Source organism: Otolemur garnettii, unplaced genomic scaffold, assembly GCF_000181295.1.
Source record: "Otolemur garnettii isolate 467f Iridium unplaced genomic scaffold, OtoGar3 scaffold00039, whole genome shotgun sequence".
NCBI classification, from domain to species: Eukaryota; Metazoa; Chordata; class Mammalia; order Primates; family Galagidae; genus Otolemur; species Otolemur garnettii.
The window spans coordinates 2,510,447-2,517,016 of record NW_003852434.1 but is presented as its reverse complement, the minus strand read 5'-3'; positions in this window follow the sequence as shown (position 1 = coordinate 2,517,016).

The following is a 6,570-nucleotide window of genomic DNA, read 5'->3' as shown; positions in this document are numbered from 1 at the left end:
AAAAAAAAAAAAAAAATAGCCAGGCATGTGGCAGGCACCTTTAGTTCTAGCTACTTGGGAGCCTGAGGCAAGAGAATCGCTTAAGCCCAAGAGTTTGGGGTTGCTGTGAGCTGTGACAGCACGGCACTCTACCAAGTGAGACTTTGTCTCAAAAAAAAAAAAATGATAATGCTTCCTTTATTGAGACCTTCCTTCATATTCTTTAAGAGTCCCTTCAAGGATAAATTTTATCCTTTAAGACTTCCTCAAGAAATTTCTTAAAGATCTTATGCATTCTTTAATATGAATGGTTTTATTGTTACTATTATAGTTTTACTACTATTATATTGTGTTTATTGCAGTTACGAACAAAATCTGTTGGTTACTGTAAAGGAAAATTCCTAACTTTTTTATGAATTAATTTTACATTCCGCGTACTTTTCAAACTTCCTTACCAGCTGTGAGTAGGTGCTGCGCCTCGGGCTTTCCTCTGTAGATCATCACCTTGTCTGTACGGACAACGCTGAGTCGGAAAGCAGCACTCACAGTGTTTCTAGTCTTTTTTTTTCTGCTGTTTCTGGTTTTTTTTTTTTTTAAAGCAGGTTTTACTACATCACCCTGGCCGGGTTGAACTTTCACCCTCAGTGGATTCTTTCATCATTGCCAGCTGTTTCTGGTCTTACCAGGAATGTGTTTTAGTTTATGTTTCTCTGAAAGAGATAAGAGATGTGGACTTCCGTTCAGGTAGTTAACTGGGGAGGTGACATCAGAAAGCTGGAGTAAGAACTGTGACACAGAAAAGGAGGAAATGCCAGTGGACAGATGTGTTGATGTCGCCTCTGCAACAGCAGGGGCATAGTCCCCGTCCCAGAGCATGACAGATGTCTTTCCTAACTCCACCTGATGAACAGAAGGATGGGGGCATTTGTCCCCTGGCCCTATCCCCATCGGGCGCTCCTGGGGTGTTAACCCCTGCACTTTCAGGCTACCCTTCACATAGCTGAGCTCTATCAGTTGTGGGGGGGGGAACCTCAGAGCGGGCAAGTCGAGAGATGTATGGTGCTGGCCTCAGGTGGAAAGCTGTCATCGTGATCGGAGTTCACCCAGAACTGCCAGGGGCAGCTGCAACCAAAACAGACAGCAGAGAGGGGAGGTGACAGGCACCAAACACGTCTGCTTCAGTCCACCCCATGCCCCACTCAGATCCGCTCTGCTCACCGTAAGTCCACTCTGGACTTTTGGGGGGAGAAGCCAGCTTAATCGGCAGAAAACACGACTCAGGAGGGGTAACTAGAACAAGCTCGTAGCCATTGCTGCTGGTGGGCCCAAGACCATAATGACTACTTTTTATTTCATTTTCTTTTTTTTTTTTTGAGACAGAGTCTCACTTTGTCATGCTTGGTAGCATGCCATGATGTATAGCTCAGAGCAATCCTAAACTGTTGGGCTCAAGTGATTCTCTGGCCTCAGCCTCCCAAGTAGCTGGGACTATAGGCACCCGCTACAACGCCCGGCTATTTTTAGAGATGGAGTCTCGCTCTTGCTCAGGCTGGTCTCAAAGTCCTGAGCCAATCCACCCGCCTCGACCTCCCAGAGTGCTGGGGTGACAGGTGGGAGTCACCCTTCCCCGCTACGTTTTATTCCTCTCTTCACCATCCTTCCAGAGTTCCCTCATCTTTGGTGTTCTGTGAAAGGGTCATGTATGCAAAGTGACCCCAAGTCCTGAAGGAGCAGGGAAACCAAAGAATGAGGCAGACAAGTCCACTCTGTCGGTGTAGGAGGATTTATTGGGGGACCACAGACAGAAGCATGGCCTTGAGCAGCTGCAAGACGTGTAGGTCTCTGCACCACACCCTCAGACCAGGGCTTGCGTCTGGGGGGCAATGTGTGTGCTGGGAGAAGTGCGTAGGTGGCTGGGCGATGCTGCTGACGTCACAGAGCACCAGCATCAAGGGTGGCTTTGGAGGAAAGGGGAAACTTACAGTGAATACAGTTTCCAGCATAAAGAATAATCCATCAACTAGACATTTTGGAGGCATTCCCAGACTCGGAATTAGTCAGGCAGATTAGCACTTAAAGTGCTAAAGTAAAGTCACTCTTGTCCCCACACTCTGTCCCTGGAATGCACCTCTTACAATCTCACCACCCCCACCCCACCCCCAGCCCCCAGCCCCCGCCTCTTTTGTAGTGGCCCCTGACCCTTCTTTAGAGGTGGGCGTCTGGTGCCAGGCAATGAATGAATTTACTTTTCGGCTATAAGAAAAGGCTGCAATGGCAATGATGTGTCTAAACAGCAAGGGCAAGACCAAGAATGAATAACAGCTTTTGCCACCACAAACTACAGAATTAAACCAAAAAAAAAAAGCATTGGCAGAAAAAGGGTGGGATCAGACATCATACTTATCTGGCTATGCATGTCCTGCAGAGCTAGAGTTACGTTGTCAGAATTACCTGGAAAGCAACTGTTGTGCATGTCACCAGCCATCTCCCTACCTGGGCGATACCCACTGAGGCAGACCAGAGGTTTTGGGAACAGGTAACCAACCACCACCCACTAAGCATCCTTGCCAGCTGAGCTCTTGGCATCCTGCTGAGCCTGTGCAGGAGGAGGTTCATCCTTCCCTTCCCAGGACAGAGCAGCAAGAGGAGCAGAGACTATGGATGGAAATACAAGCCTGTGGCGGGTACTTGGCAGGGCAGCCGTGTACCCCATGGAGCTGAATGACTGTGGTAGCTCTGTCCCTGTCAGTGAGGACCTAGGCAGCCTGACGATCATGGGCTGGGGGTGCAGATCAAACACGTTGCCCAAGGGTGAAGGTGCTGGATTATCTGTAAAGTTACAGGGGAACAAAAGACCATGCAAACAGCCAACCAAAGTCCCCTTAAAAAGGGGGCCGTGTTCCAGGACAGTGCCATGGAAAGCATTTTGGCCCAGACTCCAACATGATCAACAGAGGCCTCTTTGACTGGCTGGGGGATTCCTCACTGTCTGCCAAGAAATACCCTGTCTCCCATCCAAGTGTCACCTCTCCTCCCTCAAGATCTTGGGGAGCCCTAAATAACATTTGCCCTGGGCCTTTTATCGGCTCCAGTAGGAATGCCCCTGGCTAGACATTTTTACAACAGGATTAGTGGGTCCTCCTTGGCAGTGCTTCCAAGTCAGTGATTCAGGGCCAGCCCCTGGATTTGTTTCAACGGAGTTAAAGTTTTGTGATGGCTTGAGGCGAAACTTTTGCCTACCTATGCAAAGTGTTGGATTATGACTGCTCACAGTTGTGTCTTCAAAATGTCACTTTTCTTTTCAATCAACCCTGCACTTGGGATTACATGGCAAATGAAATCACCAATCTCTGTCACTCTTCTATGGCCAATCTTGGACATCACAAACATTGAAATGTGTACCTTGGTCATTGTCAGCATGTGGAAGGTCCACACATGACCCTGAGTTACTCGAAGCCCTTACTGGTGGCTGTTTGGTTTGCCTTTTGGCAAGGGAAGGCCTGCGACAATCCTGAGACAGCCTCTGTCTTATCCCACACTGTGTCCCAGGCTTACTGGCTGGAGTCCGATGTGGTCTGTCTGCCAGTCTCTCACCGGGCAGCTGTCCTATGGAGGTGGCCTCACTGCATGCGGGATGTGGTGGGGACGCAGGCAGGAGCACACAAGGCAGTCTTACGGTGGCCACTAGATCCGTACAGTGCAGGTCGGCCTGCTCCCTTTGCTGTCTGCCACCCTACTCGTGCACTGCGATGCCCACTGTTTATGTACCAAATTTGCTTGCTCAGATGATTGCGAGGAAGCTGATATTCTAATTTTTGCTAGGGTATCAGCCTTCAGGTAACGGGAGGGTGGAGGGAAGTGTGAATGTGACCAGTGTGCTGAAGCATGATACACACTTAGGCTCCCAGGGGGTTCCAATCACCTCTCCCAAATGTCTTTCCACATGGCAGCTCCCCATGTGGGATTTTAAGCACATGCCAGTCATCTCCGACCCTTTGGGCAAGTTCAGCTGTAGACCCAAACAGTGCCCAAACTGTCTGTTCTCTACTGCAGGTCACAGCTTATGGCTGCAAAGCAACTATGCAGTCGGAGTTCTCCCCACTGACCGCTCTGCCGCATTCCCATCTCAAACCCGAGTGCACCTTCTGCAGATGGCCAGGAGCTGCCATCCGTACACGTGGGTCACCTCAGATGGACCCATCTGAGTACCAAGTTGTTTTCAGGGGTGAGGGCTGTGCCTTCATGTCCCGTTGGAGGTATTTTTGTGGGGGGGGGTCCACAATACACAATAGGAACAGCAGAGGTCCCACACTGTACTGGCCCCAAGGCCAGTATGCAATCCATTCCCCAAAGGACTTGTGGAGAGGGCACTCACATTGTTGCTGGTGTGTTATAACACTTCTGTAAAGTGGAGGCCTGGGTCATAGCTGAGGCAGGCCTGGAGACCAACCCTTCTTTTTCTTCTTTTTTTTTTTGAGACAGCGTCTTAAACTGTCACCCTGCGTGGAGTGTCATGGCGTCATAGCTCACAGCAACCTCCAACTCTTGGGCTCAAGCAATCCTCTTGCCTTAATTTTCTATTTTTAGTAGAGATGGGGGGGCTTGCTTTTTGCTCAGGCTGGTCTTGAACTCGTGAGCTCAAGCAATCCACCCCTCGGCCTCCCATTACAACCCTTCTTCTATCCAGCCCTTATAGGCAGACCTGCTTTACTGTCCCCGGCAAAGCAGCCTTTATGGGTTCCCTTTGCCGCAAGGCCTCGCACACTCCCAGGACCTGCTGTTTAGTGGGAAAATAGCAGGTTTCAGTGCCTTTCCATGGCTGAGACAGGAATCCCTGGGGAAAATGCTTTCCTGTGCTAGACTTGTCAGAGAGCCCACTGGTCATATCTAAAAACATTGGTATCCTGGGTAGGCAGAAACCTAAGGCTTGTGCCTGGGATATTAATATTTTGCCTTTTTAAATGCATTCTTTTTGGCTGGGCGCAGTGGCTCAAGCCTATAATCCCAGAACTTGGGGAGGTCAAGGTGGGTGGATTGCCTCAGGACTTCGAGATCAGCCTGTCTCTAAAAAATAGTCAGGCATTGTGATTGGTACCTATAGTCCCAGCTACTCAGGAAGCTGAGTCAAGAGGATCACTTGAGCCCATGAATTTGAGGTTGCTGCGAGCTATGATGCCACAGTACTCTACTGAGGGCCACAAAGTGAGACTCTGTCTCAAAAAATATATAAGGGCATTCTTTTGTTCTTCATCCCAGCACCAACTACTTTTCCTTTTTTCTAGTTGGTATAGGAGATGCCAACATTGATCTAAATGGGAATAAGAGCCCTGTAATAACCCAATGGACACGGGACATTTTAAAACTGTGTTAACTGTTTTGGGTGTGGAAAATTGTTGCATTTTGTCAATGACTGCCCCTGTGATGAGGTGTATCTCACCTTACCAGGTGACCCCTAGGAACCTGTCAGCTGGCCTAGGCCTTGTATCTTTTGTGGGTTGATGGCCCCGGCTCTGGAATGGACAGAGGTGTTACTACAGCGATGAGGAATCTTCAGAGGCCAGCACTGATGACCAGTGTAACGGACTGTTTACTAGCAGGTGGTGGACAAAGGTAGATCTCTAGCATTTGTTCCCTGATGAACAGTGGGGCTACGTAGATAACCCTGGGCAACACTCGGAGTGTCCAGTGCGGGCTGTTTGAAGTAAAGTGAATTGGCAAACAGACGCTGTAAGAAGGCGTTAGCTCAATCTAACAGCACGAATTCAGGTGCGTTCTGCCCGTGTCATCTGAAGCTAGAGATTTTGCTTTTTTTAGACTCCCATATAGTGAGCTCTACATGGGGTCTTTGGCCACCTCCAACTAGTCATAAGTAGAAGTGGCCTTGGCTGCACCCCTAGTCCCTAAACTGAGGAGACGTCCACCCCTGGAATGCAGATTGGGGTTCTTTTGCATGGTGTTTCTTCTGCTCCTTCTCTCTCTGGTGGGGAACTAGGAGGGGTCTAAACTATTGACCAAGAGTCATGTTTTTCTGAAGGCTCAGCAGCACTGCTCTGAGGTGCCGATCCCGTTGTCTAATCCAATCACACCACATTTGTTTCCTAGTGATTCTAACTAGCTCCCCCCAATTGATCTTTTCATTTTACTCAGGCAGACTTTGTTTCTCCCTTTGTCCTTCCCTCCCCCACCCAGTAACCGATTGGATGTTACCTCTTTCCTTTTCAGTCTCCTAAGATGAAGCCCCCACCACCACCACCACGTCATATACATGTTGTCCCACCAGGGCACAACAGGGACTTGAAAGGGCCATGCCAGTCATGGGGGACACTGGTCTCATTTTTTCAGCTTTACTCCCTGCTGGGGAGATGCTACCCCCTCCACCTCCCCCAGCCCCGCAGTGTCCCCCAGCCACATCACCGTCCTGACTAAGCTTCTCTCTGGCAGCTCTGTTGAGATAAGTTTCTGTTGTATCCAATCACTGGGTGGAGGGCTGCATGGAGGAGTGGAGGGCTTCCGCTTTGCACGTCCTGAGCACCATCTGGCTTTCACAGGGGGAGGATAATTACCCTCTTCCTCTGAGATAACCTCTCTGTG